The sequence below is a fragment of the Odocoileus virginianus genome, unplaced genomic scaffold, assembly GCF_023699985.2.
Source record: "Odocoileus virginianus isolate 20LAN1187 ecotype Illinois unplaced genomic scaffold, Ovbor_1.2 Unplaced_Contig_35, whole genome shotgun sequence".
Taxonomy (NCBI): domain Eukaryota; kingdom Metazoa; phylum Chordata; class Mammalia; order Artiodactyla; family Cervidae; genus Odocoileus; species Odocoileus virginianus.
In genome coordinates, this window is record NW_027224352.1 from 196 (window position 1) to 15,980 (window position 15,785).

The 15,785-nt window shown below is 39.0% G+C and overlaps 1 protein-coding gene across 1 annotated transcript in view; it reads left to right on the forward strand.

The window, feature by feature from the left end:
- Window positions 1-461: 461 nt before the first annotated feature.
- The window catches only part of KLF8 (KLF transcription factor 8), a 234,023-nt gene continuing 218,699 nt past the window's right edge, over window positions 462-15,785 (forward strand). Inside the window, exon 1 of the mRNA XM_070464618.1 lies at window positions 462-566. The gene's annotated coding sequence lies outside the window, so the exon portion shown is untranslated. The remainder of the gene's footprint in view (window positions 567-15,785) is intronic.

The window sequence follows — 15,785 nt, forward strand, 5'->3', positions numbered from 1 at the left end:
CTAAGTTAGGAATTTTATTCAATTTTAATTTGAACCAGCAGTGAGGTACAAATACAACAATGATTTTCAACTTCAACACGCATCAGAATCATCTGCAGGCCTTGTTAAAACACACCTGTAGAGTATTTGATTTAGTAGGTCTAGAAGTGAGCCCTCAAAATTTGCATTTCTAACACGTTTTTAGGGATACTGATGTTGCTGGTTATGAGATTTGATAACCACTGGATACCACAGAGACCCACTGATAACCACAGAATACAAACTTCATAAGACCTAGGCTACATTAAAAGACATCCAGTGAATCATTGATATTTGAGGATTTAATATGATCTTTACATTTATTCATGAGTGAATCCAGAGTTTCAAAACATAAAGTGATTTGTGACATCTGACTCTTTTTTGAAACTTGATTTTATTACTTAACAATGGTATCATCTCCCTATTTCTGTCTTTAGGATAAAATCTTCACTTTATTCCAAGGTTCCTGTGTGGTCAAATCACCAAGTAGTCATTGTCAGCAATCAGTGAATATGATCACTTGCATGTAGTTAATAACCAAAATCAAGGTAAGTAGTGATCATGAGTACTATTGAATTTAATCAGCTTTTCCAAGACTTTAGTCATGAAATCACCTTCATGACTTTGCCAGATACATGTACTTATATTTTATTAATGGTTTTGTTTGACCCATTTTTTGTTTTGCTTTGCTTTGTCCTTAGTGATAATATTTATTATTATTATTTTTTCTTTTCCATTTATTTTTATTAGTTGGAGGCTAATTACTTTACAAAAATTTCAGTGGTTTTTGTCATACATTGAAATGAATTAGCCATGGATTTACATGTATTCCCCATCCCGGTCCCCCCTCCCACCTCCCTCTCCACCCCATCCCTCTGGGGCTTCCCAGTGCACCAGGCCTGAGCACTTGTCTCATGCATCCAACCTGGGCTGGTGATCTGTTTCACCCTAGATATATATGTTTCGATGCTGTTCTCTGAAACCTCCCACCCTCCGCCTTCTCCCACAGAGTCCACAAGTCTGTTCTATACATCTGAGTCTCTTTTTCTTTTTTTTGCATATAGGGTTATCATTACCATCTTTCTAAATTCCATATATATGTGTTAGTATACTGTAATGATCTTTCTCTTTCTGGCTTACTTTGCTCTGTATAATGGGCTCCAGTTTCACCCATCTCATTAGAACTGGTTCAAATGAATTCTTTTTAATGGCTGAGTAATATTCCATGGTGTATATGTACCACAGCTTCCTCATCCATTCGTCTGCTGATGGGCATCTGGGTTGCTTCCATGTCCTGGCAATTATAAACAGTGCTGCGATGAACATTGGGGGCACGGTCTCTTCGATCGGGTTTTCCCTCATGTTTGCCTAGAAGGGGGGATTGCGGGGTCATATGGCATTCTATTTCCAGTTTTTTAAAATCTCCACATTGTTTTCCATAGCAGCTGTACTAGTTCTTTCCCCACCAACATGTAAGGGGGTTTTTTCCCTTTTCTCCACAATCCTCCCCCAAGCATTTTTTGCTTGTAACTTTTGGATAGCAGCCACCCGATTGGCGTGTAATGGTCCCCCTCATTGTGGTTTTATTTGCATTTCTCTGAAAATGAGTGATGTTGAGCTTTTTTTTTCAGTTTTTTTTTTTTTTGCCACCCATTTTTTTCCTTGGAGAAATTTTTTGTTTTTTGTTTCTTTTGGGGGGCCATTTTTTTTTTTTTTTTTTGATTGGGTTTAAATTTATTTTTCTGGAATTACTGCAGGATTCTTTATATTTTTGAGATTAATCCTTTGTCTTTGCTTCTTTGCTATTATTTTCTCCCCCCCAAATCTGAGGGCTGTCTTTTCACCTTGCTTAGTTTCCTTTGTTGTGCAAAAGCTTTTAATTTTAAATTTTGGGGGGCCCATTTGTTTTTTTTTTTTTTTTGTTTTTTTTTAAAATTCGGGATGTGGGTAAAAAAGAGGATCCCTGCTGTATTTATGGGTCAAAAGAGTTTTTGCCTAAGTTCCCCTTCTGGGGTTTTTTTTTTTTTTCTCATTTTGGTTTTTTTACATTAGCCTAAGATATTGAGTTAAAACCCTTTTTTATTTACCCATTGGCCATTTTTTTTTTTTTTTTTCCTTTCTTTTTTTTTTTTTTTTTTTTTTTTTATTAGGAAAATTACTTTAAATCATTAAAGTAGTTTTTTTTAAAAATTGAAATGAATTAGCCATGGATTTTACATGTATTCCCCTCCCCCCCCCCCCCCCCGCCCCCTTCCACCCAATCCCTATCTTCCCAGTGCCCCAGGCCCAGCATTTGTCTCATGCATCCAACCGGGCTGGTGATCTGTTTTCACCCTAATAAAAAAATTTGTTTTTCAATGCGTTCTCCCTGAAACCCCCCCCCTTCCGCCCTTCCCCCTTTCCCCCAAGTCCACAAGTCTTTCTATACATTGGCTCTTTTTTGTTTTGCAATAGGGTTAGCTTTTTCCATCTTTCTATATTCCAAAAGGGTTTTATTAACTGTAATGTTCTTTCTCTTTCCCCTTTTCTTACCCTTCCCCCTCTGTATAATGGGCTCCGTTTCACCCATCTCATTAAACTGTTTCAAATGAATTTTTTTTTTAATGGCTGATAATATTCCTGGTGTATATGGACCCAGCTTCCTCATCCATTTGTCTGCGGAGGGGCATCTGGGTTGCTTCCCCCAGCCTGGCTATTATAAACAGTTCTGCGTGAACAATGGGGTGCACGGGGTTCTTTCAGATCGGGTTTTTCCTTGGTTTGATCCCCAAAGGGGGTTTGCTGGGTCATATGGCAGTTCTTTTTCCAGTTTTTTAAAGAAATTCCACACTTTTTTCCCTAGGGGCTGTAAATTTTGCATCCCCCAACAGTGTAAGATTCCCCTTTTCTCCACCCCCCCTCTCTACTTTTATTGTTGTAGCTTTTGGAAAGCACCATCTGCTGGGAAATGGTCCCCATTGTGGTTTTGTTTTCTTTCTCTGATAATGATGATTTTGAGCATCCTTTCATGTGTTTGTTACCCATCTGTATGTCCCCTTAAGAAATGTTGTTATTCTTTGGCCCTTTTTTTGTTTTGGGTCATTTATTTTTTCTGGAGTTGACTGGAGAAGTTTTGTATTTTTTTTGAGATTAATCCTTTGTCTGTTGCTTTGTTCGATTTTTTTCCCCCAATCTGAGGGCTGTCTTTTCCCCTTTGCTTAAATTTCCTTTGTTGTCAAAAGTTTTTTAAGTTTCATTGGCCCATTTTTGTTTTTTTTGTTTTTATTTCTAATATTCGGGGATGTGGGTCATAGAGGATCCTGCTGTGATTTATGTCGGAGAGTGTTTTGCCTATGTTCTCCTCTAGAAGTTTTATAGTTTCTGGTCTTACATTTAGATCTTTAATCCATTTTGAGTTTATTTTTGTGTACGGTGTTAGAAAGTGTTCTAGTTTCATTCTTTTACAGGTGGTTGACCAGTTTTCCCAGCACCACTTGTTAAAGAGGTTATCTTTTTTCCATTGTATATCCTTGCCTCCTTTGTCGAAGATAAGGTGACCATAGGTTCGTGGATTTATCTCTGGGCTTTCTATTCTGTTCCATTGATCTATATTTCTGTCTTTGTGCCAGTACCATACTGTCTTGATGACTGTGGCTTTGTAGTATAGTCTGAAGTCAGGCAGATTGATTCCTCCAGTTCCATTCTTCTTTCTCAAGGTTACTTTGGCTATTCGAGGTTTTTTGTATTTCCATACAAATTGTGAAATTATTTGTTCTAGTTCTGTAAAAAATACCGTTGGTAGTTTGATAGGGATTGCATTGAATCTATAGATTGCTTTGGGTAGTATAGCCATTTTGACAATATTGATTCTTCCAATCCATGAACACGGTATATTTCTCCATCTGTTTGTGTCCTCTTTGATTTCTTTCATCAGTGTTTTATAGTTTTCTATGTATAGGTCTTTTGTTTCTTTAGGTAGATATACTCCTAAGTATTTTATTCTTTTTGTTGCAATGGTGAATGGTATCGTTCCCTTAATTTCTCTTTCTGTTTTCTCATTGTTAGTGTATAGGAATGCAAGAGATTTCTGTGTGTTAATTTTATATCCTGCAACTTTACTGTATTCATTGATTAGCTCTAGTAATTTTCTGGTAGAGTCTTTAGGGTTTTCTATGTAGAGGATCATGTCATCTGCAAACAGAGAGAGTTTCACTTCTTCTTTTCCTATGTGGATTCTTTTTACTTCTTTTTCTGCCCTGATTGCTGTGGCCAAAACTTTCAAAACTATGTTGAATAGTAGTTGTGAGAGTGGGCACCCTTGTCTTGTTCCTGATTTTAGGGGAAATGCTTTCAATTTTTCACCATTGAGGGTGATGTTTGCTGTTGGTTTGTCATATATAGCTTTTATTATGTTGAGGTATGTTCCTTCTATTCCTGTTTTCTGGAGAGTTTTATCATAAATGGATGTTGAATTTTGTCAAAGGCTTTTTCTGCATCTATTGAGATAATCATATGGTTTTTATCTTTCAATTTGTTAATGTGGTGTATTACATTGATTGATTTGTGGATATTAAAGAATCCTTGCATTCCTGGGATAAAGCCCACTTGGTCATGGTGTATGATTTTTTTAATATGTTGTTGGATTCTGTTTGCTAGAATTTTGTTAAGGATTTTTGCATCTATGTTCATCAGTGATATTGGCCTGTAGTTCTCTTTTTTTGTGGCATCTTTGTCTGGTTTTGGAATTAGGGTGATGGTGGCCTGATAGAATGAGTTTGGAAGTTTACCTTCTTCTGCAATTTTCTGGAAGAGTTTGAGTAAGATAGGTGTTAGCTCTTCCCTAAATTTTTGGTAGAATTCATCTGTGAAGCCATCTGGTCCTGGGCTTTTGTTTGCTGGAAGATTTCTGATTACAGTTTCGATTTCCTTGCTTGTGATGGGTTTGTTAAGATCTTCTATTTCTTCCTGATTCAGTTTTGGAAAGTTATACTTCTCTGAGAACTTGTGCATTTCTTCCAAGTTGTCCATTTTATTGGCATAGAGCTGCTGGTAGTAGTCTCTTATGATCCTTTGTATTTCAGTGTTGTCTGTTGTGATCTCTCCATTTTCGTTTCTAATTTTGTTAATTTGGTTCTTCTCCCTTTGTTTCTTACTGAGTCTTGCTAATGGTTTGTCAGTTTTGTTTTTTTTTCAAAAAACCAGCTTTTAGCTTTGTTGATTTTTGCTATGATCTCTTTAGTTTCTTTTGCATTTATTTCTGCCCTAATTTTACCCTGGGGTTCTTCATTTCTTCCTTCTCTAGTTGCTTGTAGGTGTAGAGTTAGGTTATTTATTTGACTTTTTTCTTGTTTCTTGAGGTAGGCCTGTAATGCTATGAATCTTCCCCTTAGCACTGCTTTTACAGTGTCCCATAGGTTTTGGGTTGTTGTGTTTTCATTTTCATTCATTTCTATGCATATTTTGATTTCATTTTTTATTTCTTCTATGATTTGTTGGTTATTCAGAAGCGTGTTGTTTAGCCTCCATATGTTTGAATTTTTAATAATTTTTTTCCTGTAATTGAGATCCAGTCTTACTGCACTGTGGTCAGAAAAGATGACTGGAATGATTTCAATTTTTTTGAATTTACTAAGACTAGATTTATGGCCCAGGATGTGATCTATTCTGGAGAAGGTTCCGTGTGCACTTGAGAAAAAGGTGAAGTTGATTGTTTTGGGGTGAAACGTCCTATAGATGTCAATAAGGTCTAGCTGGTCCATTGTGTCCTTTAAAGTTTGTGTTTCCTTGTTCATTTTCTGTTTAGTTGATCTATCCATAGTTGTGAGTGGAGTATTAAAGTCTCCTACTATTATTGTGTTGCTAATAATTTCCTCTTTCATACTCGTTAGTGTTTGCCTTACATATTGCGGTGCTCCTATGCTGGGTGCATATATATTTATAATTGTTATATCTTCTTCTTGGATTGATCCTTTGATCATTATGTAGTGTCCATCTTTGTCTCTTTTCACAGCCTTTATTTGAAAGTCTATTTTATCTGATATGAGTATTGCGACTCCTGCTTTCTTTTGGTCTCCGTTTGCGTGGAATATTTTTTTCCAGCCCTTCACTTTTAGTCTGTATGTGTCCCTTGCTTTGAGGTGGGTCTCTTGTAGACAGCATATATAGGGGTCTTGCTTTCGTATCCATTCAGCCAGCCTTTGTCTTTTGGTTGGGGCATTCAACCCATTTACATTTAAGGTAATTACTGATAGGTATGGTCCCGTTGCCATTTATTTTGTTGTTTGGGGTTCACGTTTACACCACCTTTCTGTGTTTCCTGTCTAGAGAAGATCCTTTAGTATTTGTTGAAGAGCTGGTTTGGTGGTGCTGAATTCTCTCAGCTTTTGCTTGTCTGTAAAGCTTTTGAGTTCTCCTTCATATCTGAATGAAATCCTTGCTGGGTAGAGTAATCTAGGTTGTAGGTTATTCTCTTTCATTACTCTAAGTATGTCCTGCCATTCCCTTCTGGCCTGAAGGGTTTCTATTGATAGATCAGCTGTTATCTTTATGGGAATCCCTTTGTGTGTTATTTGTTGTTTCTCCCTTGCTGCTTTTAATATTTGTTCTTTGTGTTTGATCTTTGTTAATTTGATTAATATGTGTCTTGGGGTGTTTCGCCTTGGGTTTATCCTGTTTGGGACTCTCTGGGTTTCTTGGACTTGGGTGGCTACTTCTTTCCCATTTTAGGGAAGTTTTCAGCTATTATCTCCTCGAGTAACTTCTCATGGCCTTTCTTTTTGTCTTCTTCTTCTGGGACTCCTATGATTCGAATGTTGGGGCGTTTCACATTGTCCCAGAGGTCCCTGAGGTGGTTCTCATTTCTTTTGATTCTTTTTTCTTTTTTCCTCTCTGCTTCATTTATTTCCACCATTTTATCTTCTAACTCACTTATCCTATCTTCTGTCTCTGTTATTCTACTCATGGTTCCCTCCAGAGTGTTTTTGATCTCATTTATTTCATCATTAATTTTTAATTGACTTTTTTTTATTTCTTCTAGGTCCTTGTTAAACCTTTCTTGAATCTTCTCAATCTTTGTCTCCAGGCTATTTGTAACTCCATTTTGTTTTCAAGATTTTGGATCATTTTTATTATCATTATTCTAAATTCTTTTTCAGGTAGATTCCCTATTTCCTCCTCTTTTGTTTGACTTGGTGGGCTTTTTCCATGTTCCTTTACCTGTTGGGTATTTCTCTGCCTTTTCATCTTGTTTAGATTGCTGTGTCTGGAGTGGGCTTTCTATATTCTTGTGGTCTGTGGTTCCTTTTTATTGTGGAGGTTTCACCCAGTGGGTGGGGTTGGACGATTGGTTTGTCAAGGTTTCCTGGTTAGGGAAGCTTGTGTCAGTGTTCTGGTGCGTGGAATTGGATTTCTTCTCTCTGGAGTGCAGTGGATTGTCCAGTAATGAGTTTTGCGATGGGTCTTTGTGTTAGGTGTGACTTTGGATAGCCTGTGTGTTGACACTCAGATCTATGTTCCTGCGTTGCTAAAGAATTTGTGTGGTATGTCTTGTACTAGAGCTTATTGGCTCTTGGGTGGTGGTTGGTTTTAGTGTAGGTATGGAGGCTTTTGGATGGTCTCTTATTCCTTAATGTTCCATGTAGTCAGGAGTTATCTGGTTTTCTCAGGTTTTGGGCTTAAGTCTCCTGCCTCTGGATTTCAGTTTTATTCTTCCAATAGTCTCAAGACTTCTCCAACTATACAGCACTGATAATAAAACTTCTAGGTTAATGGTGAAAAGATTCTCCACTGTGAGAGACAACTAGAGAGATTCACAGAGTTACATGAAGAATGGGAGAGGGAGGAAGGAGATAGAGTTGAGCAGGAGGAGAAAAAGGGGACTCAAGAGGAGAGAGAGATCACGTAGTTCTCTGTTCCCAAAGTGTTCTCTGTTGCCCAGACACCCACAAAGATTCACAGAATTGGATTGGGAAGAGAAGGGGAAAGGAGGAAATAGAGGTGTTCTGAGGTAGAAAACAGAGAGTTAAAAGTGGGAGAGTAATCACCACACTCCTGAATAGAAATGGGAACTGAATATTGGATTCTTAAATGTCCAAAATTTATATCACATACTGAAAAACAAAGATTAAAAATCTAGTGTAGAGGTTAGACTCTTTGAAATACAATATTTAAAAACAAAAACAAAAACACACAAAAAAATTAGAAATGTATATGAAGTTTGGTTTAAAAATAGGGTTTCTCTCTCTCTTTTTTTTTTTTTGGCAAGGTTATAGTGAAATGAAAATGAAAATTAAGGAATAATAGAGGAGTATTAGAGGACTTTAAAAGGAAATAGAAGAGAAAAACAAGAAAAAGGAAAAAAAATTTTTTTCCTAATTAAAAGAAAGTAAAAATATATGAAAATGAAAGATGAGGAGTAATGGGGGAGTAATAGGGAATTTTAAAAGAAAATAAAAGAGAAAAAATAAAAAATTTAAAAAAAGGAAAGAAAATTTTTTTTCCTAATTAAAAAAAACGTAAAAATATATGGAAATGAAAGATGAGGAGTAATGGGGGAGTAATAGGGAATTTTAAAAGAAAATAAAAGAGAAAAAATAAAAAATAAAAAAAAGGAAAGAAAAAAAATTTTTTTTCTAATTAAAAAAAAACGTAAAAATATATGAAAATGAAAGATGAGGAGTAATGGGGGAGTAATAGGGAATTTTAAAAGAAAATAAAAGAGAAAAAATAAAAAATAAAAAAAAGGAAAGAAAAAAAAATTTTTTTTTCCTAATTAAAAAAATCGTATAAATATATGAAAATGAAAGTTGAGGAGTAATGGGGGAGTAATAGGGAATTTTAAAAGAAAATAAAAGAGAAAAAATAAAACAAAAAAAAGGAAAGAAAAAAATTTTTTTTTTTAAATAAATTTTAAAAAAATACATATATATCTAGGAATTCCTCTGGAGTTGTTGCGGTCAGTGTAGGTTCAGTTCAATTTCAGATAGCTCCTCTTTCCAGCTTACACTTCTAGATATCTACAGGCTCCTTCCGGTGTAGTTGGTGTTGCCTTCAGGGATTTTAATCTGTTGCACTGGTCCTTTCTGAAGCGGTTCCCTTTGTTTATTTTGGCTTCTCTTCGGTGTCTAATTTCCGCCCTGACACAGGCGGGCAGAGGTGATCTCTTATTTAGGTTCGCTAGTTCAGTTTAGTCCTGCTATGGAGAGGGTGGGGCGCTGCAGACAGATACCGCTCCGTGTGGCTAGCACTCACCGTGTCCAGCCACCCTGGGTTTGCCCCGCTCACAGGTGTCAGTGCTTTCCCCGTCTACACTCCTCAGGCTCCCGGCTGCTCTATATGGAGCGGGCCCTGGGTTGAGTGCGGTTCCAGTTTTCGGGTACTCCACAAAAGCACGGATTCGGTTGCGCCTGCGTTTTGTGCCTTTCCCGGCCTGAGCGGTTCGGGCAGCCAGGGGCTTGGGCGCACTCTCTCCGGGTGCAGCGCGCCTTTTCCCTCCACGTCGAGCAGCCCAGGCAGCCAGAGGCTTGGGCACACTCTCCACGGATGTGGCGCGCCTTTTCCCTCCGCGTCGAGCGGCCCAGGCAGCCAGAGGCTTGGGCGCAATCTCCCCGGTACGGCGCGCTTTTCCCCTCCGCAGCCCCAGCGCGCGCCGCCAGTCGGGTCTCAGGAAGTCTTTAGATAGGAACCGGGGGCCTGTTTGCAGTGTGGGAGGGGGTGGCTTCTCAGGGGCTGAGTTTGCCCTTTTCCCCTCCCCCCTGCCTCCTACCTCCAGCGGGGACGGGCCGGCTCTTTTCTGGGACTTTCTCGGTCCCTTTGTTTTGCGAACCGCAGGCAGTGTGTTCCGGCCGGTTAATTTTGTCCCACCGTTTAAAAAACCTCCCTCCGATTGCTCTCAGGGTCTTCTTAGGGTAAGGCCGGTCCTTACCCTAAGCAATGCCGCCCGCTCCTCTCCGTTCTGCCCCCGCTTGTTGCTGGCGGGTGCGGGCGTCTGGGGTACTTTTCTGCTGGGAGTTGCTTTTAGGCACGTAATCTGTGGGCCTTATTTAATTTTTCCTCCCAGTTAGATTGCCGAAAACTTCCCCCAGTCCCGCCAGTGCGAGGGTTTCCTGGTGATTGGAAACTTCCTCTATTAAGACTCCCTTCCCGGGACGGGTCACCGTCCGTAGCTCTTTTGTCTCCCTTTTTATCTTTTATATTTTGTCCTACCTCCCTTTGAAGACAATGGGCTGCTTTCTGGGCGCCTGATGTCCTCTGCTAGCGATCAGAAGTTGTTTTGTGAAATTTGCTCAGCGTTCAAATGTTCTTTCGATGAATTTGTAGGGGAGAAAGTGGTCTCCCCGTCCTATTCCTCCGCCATCTTGGCTCCTCCCAATATTTATTATTTTATGTATGAAATATGCTGGTAATATTGGCATACATTAAAACTGAGCCTGTGTGCCTGCTTAGTCTCTCAGTCATGTCTGACTTTGCACCCCCAGAGACTGTAGCCCACCAGGATCCTCTATCCACTGAATTTCCCAGGCAAGAATACTGGAGTGGGTTGCTATTTCCTACTCCAGGGGATCTTCCCAACCCAGGGATGGAACCCACATCTTCTGTGTCTCCTGCATTGGCAGGCAGATTCTTTACCACTGAGCCCCCTGGGAAGCCCCATGTTAAAATTAGTTCATAAAAATTAAAAGAAAATATCATTCATACCAACTAAAATTATCTCATGTTCCACCAGTGATACACATGTCTTGGTTTGGGAATCATTGAGGTAGAACAAAGTGCCTGATTCATTTATTCAAAAATTATTTATTCAGTCTGTTCTGTTCTAGGCACCGTTATAAGTGCTAGGGACACAGTAGACATTTTTGTGGTGATTTTCTAGTGGAATAGATAAAAAACAGAAAAGTAAAATAACTTTCAGATATTAAATGCTGTCACACACACACACACACCAGAATCGTAGGTTAAAATAATATCAAAGGAGATACCTTAGCTATGATGGTCATGCAGATCTCTGGAGAAAGAGCATTACAAGGAATAACAGCAGATACAAGGGATCTGAAGTGAAGTGAAGGGGAGAATTTAGGAAATAGCCAGAAGGCCCATGTGGCTAGAGCATAATGCATGAGGGAACCTGTTACTAGGAGGTAAAGTTGGAGAGGTAGATTGGGTCAGATCATTTAGGAATTTAAGCCATGGTTAGAGGCTTGAATTTTATTCTACTTGCAGTTGAAACATTGGCAAGTATTAAGCAGGAGAATAATCTGATTTGAACTTCAAAAAAAATCACTCTGGTTGCTCCATAGAGAACGTATGGTAGTGGAACTGGGGAAACCAACTAGATTTCTATTATAAGTGAGATGATGGTAGCCTAGAGCAAACTAATAGAAGTGAAGATAGAAATCATCAGATATAAAATAGGTTTGAGAGTTGGTTTGACAATTGGCAATATTTTTAATAGATCGAATATCTATGATCATCTATCTTTGAATATCTAAAAGGGGAGGAAAAAGAAAAATCAAAGGTGACTCCATGGTTTTTGACCTGTGCAATGGAAAGGATAATGGTGTTATTAATTGAGATAAGGTTAACCAGAGAAGGAGAAAGTTTAGGATATAAATCAATGCTTCTGCTTTGAATATACTAAATTTGAGGTGACAATTAAACATCTATATGTAGCTATCAAATGATTGTGTGTGTACAAATCTGATGTTCATGGAAGAGGTCCAGAATGGAGATATAAACTGGACTGTCAGCCTTTAGATGGCATTTTAAAAGCCATGGACTTAGATTTACATGACCGTGGGAGAAATTGTGGAGAGAGGAGAGGCCATATCTGAACCTTGAGACCCTTCAGTATTGAGGGAAATTAAACTAATCATACAATATAGAATTGTAAATCATTATACTGGTTGATGCATTGTAATTCTAGGCCCTGATGAATTGTAATTCCAGGCCCTGGTAAAGTACTGAAGTACAATAATGGGAATAACCTGAGATCTAATTTTATAGGTCTTGCCTTGAGAGCAACTTAAAGTGTGACTTCGCACAAGCACTTGCTCCTTTATAAAACTCAGTATTCTCATTTGTCAGATGAGGAGGGTTTGAAATTATATGGCTGCTCGAACCTCTTGTGACTTTGATTCATAGAATTCTATGATCCAGCAGCTGAGACAATAAGCTTTGGATGTGACTACCTGTGTCAAGAGGGATGAAAAGTAGAATGCCTTCCTATTGCACATGGAAGTGGACATAGCTTTTTATACAGAATTCTGGGGTCAAAGCAAATAATTTCTCTGTACTTCAGTTTGCCTATCTGCTTTTTAGAAGGATCAGGGACCAAGAGAAGTTTAGTCAGTTATTCTAGAAATGACTTCTTTTCTCAAGTTGCCCTAGGGAAGAGTGAAGGACACATGGGGTTGTGAAAAGCATTGAAATTTTCTTCAAACAAACCAAAGTCAGTACAAGATAACTGAACTTGGTTTTAGGAGCCTTTGGCTTCTAGTAATTTTTATCCACTATGCTGCTTCTTATGTGTATGGTCCTTTCTCTGCATTTCACTTTTTCTCCTTTGTAAAACAGAGGTCGTTCAAACTCACTGTTTCCTAGTAAACTTTAAAAAATTGGAACAACTGGCATTCCTTTGAACATGTACAAATATGTCTCACATTGGATTCTGGTTTTCCATTTATCACAATATTATGTTTTCATTTTAAATTATTTTTTACATGTTGTTGATGTTCAGTCACTCAGTCATGTCTAACTCTTCGAGACCCCATAGACTGCAGCATGCCAGGCTTTCTTATCCTTCACCATCTCCTGGAGCTTGCTCATACTCACGTCCACTGAGTTGGTGATGCCATAAAAATATTTCGTCCTCTGTCGTCCTATTCTTTTCCTGCCTTCAGTATTTCCCAGAATCAGGGTATTTCCAGTGAGTCAGTTCTTCACATCAGGTGGCCAGAATATTGGAGCTTTAGCTTCAGCATCAGTCCTTCCAATGAATATTCAGGATTGATTTCCTTTAGGATTGACTGGTATGATCTCCTTGCAGTCCAAGGGATACACAAGAGTCTTCTCCAATACCTCCGTTCAAAAGAATCGATTCTTTAGCACTAAGTTTTCTTTAGCATCCAGCTCTCAAATCCATACATGACTACTGGAAAAACCATAGCCTTGACTAGACGGACCTTTGTTGGTAAAGTGATGTCTCTGCTTTTTAATATGCTGTATAGGTTGGTCATAACTTTTCTTCCAAAGAGCAAATGTCTTTTAATTTCATGGCTGCAGTCACCATCTGCAGTGATTTTGGAGCCCAATGGAAAATAAAGTCTGTCACTGTTTCCATTGTTTCCCCATCTATTTGCCATGAAGTGATGGGACCAGATGCCATGATCTTAGTTTTCTGAATGTTGAATTTTAAGCCAGCTTTTTCACTCTCCTCTTTCACTTTCATCAAGAGGCTCTTTAGTTCTTCTTCACTTTCTGCCATAAGGGTGGTGTCATCTGCATATCTGAGGTTATTGATATTTCTCCTGGCAATCTTGATTCCAGCTTGTGCTTCATCCAGTCCAGCATTTCTCATGATGTACTCTGCATTTAAGTTAAATAAGCAGGGTGACAATATACAGCCTTGAAGTACTCCTTTCCCAATTTGGAACCACTCTGTTGTTCCATGTCTGGTTCTAGTTGTTTCTTTATATGCATACAGATTTCTCAGGAAGCACATAAGGTAGTTTGATATTCCCATCTCTTTAACAATTTTACACAATTTTTTTGTAATCCACATAGTCAAAGGCCTTAGTGTAGTCAACGAAACAGAAGTAGATTTTTTTTTTTTTGTAGAATAATTATCTTGCTTTTTCTATGATCCAATGGATGTTGGCAATTTGATCTCTGGTTTTTCTGTGTTTTCTAAATCCACCTTGTACATCTGGATTTTCTCAGTTCACGTACTGTTGAAGCCTAGCTTGGAGAATTTTGAGTGTTACTTTGCTAGCATGTGAGATGAGTGCAATTGTGCAGTAGATTGAACATTCTTTGGCATTGCCTTTCTTTGAGATTTGAATGAAAACTGATTTTTTCCAGTCCTGTGGTCACTGTTGAAGTTTTCCAAATTTGCTGGCATATTGAGTGCAGCACTTTAACAGCATCATCTTTTAGGATTTGAAATAGCTCAACTGGAATTCCATCACCTCCACTAGCTTTGTTCGTAGTGATGCTTCCTAAGGCCTACTTGACTTCACACTCCAGGATGTCTGGCTCTAGGTGAGTGATCACACCATCATGGTTATCTGGGTCATTAAGATCTTTTTTGTATAGTTCTTCTGTGTATTCTTGCCATCTCTTCTTAATATCATCTGCTTCTGTTAGGTTCATACTGTTTGTCTTTTATTGTGCCCATCTTTGCATGAAATATTCCTTTGGTATCTCTAATATTCTTGGAGAGAGATCTAGTCTTTCCCATTCTATTGTTTTCCTCCATTTCCTTGCATTGATCTCCTAGGAAGGCTTATCTCTCCTTGCTATTCTTTGGAACTTTGCATTCAGATGGATATATCTTTCCTTTTCTCCTTTGCCTTTTGCTTCTCTTCTTTTCTCAGCTATTTGTAAGGCCTCCTCAGACAACCATTTTGCCTTTTTGCATTTCTTCTTCTTGGGGATGGTTTTGATCACCACCTCCTGTACAGTGTTACAAACCTCCATCCATAGTTCTTCAGGCACTCTGTCTATCAGATCTAATCCCTTGAATCTATTTGTCACTTCCACTGTATAATTGTAAGGGATTTGATTTAGGTCATACCTGAATGGTCTAGTGGTTTTCTCTTACTTTCTTCAATTTAAGTCTGAATTTGGCAGTAAGGAGTTCATGATCTGAGCCACAGTCAGCTCCTGGTCTTGTTTTTGATGACTGTATAGAGCTTTCTTCATCTTCAGCTGCAAAGAATATAATCAGTCTGATTTTGCTTTCCCTATGGCAGCACTGAATACTGAAGTTTATGTGATTTCTCCCAATTCCCTAGAGTTGGGCCAGCTTTCTGTGTATGCTTACTGGCTATCAGCAAAGTTTCATTCTCTCTGCCCTTGGGGGCATAGGCAGAGAGCCAACCATGGGGTGGATGTGTGTTTGGCTGAGACATGTGGAGTATTAGAGGTGCCCATGGGCCAGTTGGGAGCATCTAAGGGTGAGATGTCCCCATCAGCTTATGGGTAGTCTTCTTGATGTTTTTCTTTGATGCCTTATGAGAGCCCAAGCTGCTGCTGTCTGAGCCACTTCCAAACCTCCAGTTTTATGGCATACCTCAGTTTTCTGTGGCTGCCCTGGTAGCTCAGATGGTGAAGAGTCTGCCTGCGATGCAGCAGACCCCAGTTCACTCCTTAGGTGGGGAACACCCCCTGGAGAAGATAATTGCTACCCACTCCAGTATTCTTGCCTGGAGAATTCCATGGACAGAGGAACCTGGCAGACTACAGTCCATGGGGTCACAAAGAATTGGACATAACTGAATGACTAACACTTTCACTTTCACTTTTCAGTCATCTGGATGGGTCAAGAAAGAAGCGGGTCTCTTTGGAAGCATCTTTTACAGTTAGGCAGACTAGGCCCTCACACACATGATCTCACTTTCATCTGTTGGAAAAATTATGGACCAAGAAATTTTCTCTTGACCCTAGGCTCTGCCACCTTGAGGGAAGGTTGACACAGGTAAAATGAAACTGATCCTCTTACCCTCTTCAGTGTACCCAATCTTGGAGTTTTTGTTTTGTTCCAGCAGTATGCTGGGACTTTTCTGATGACT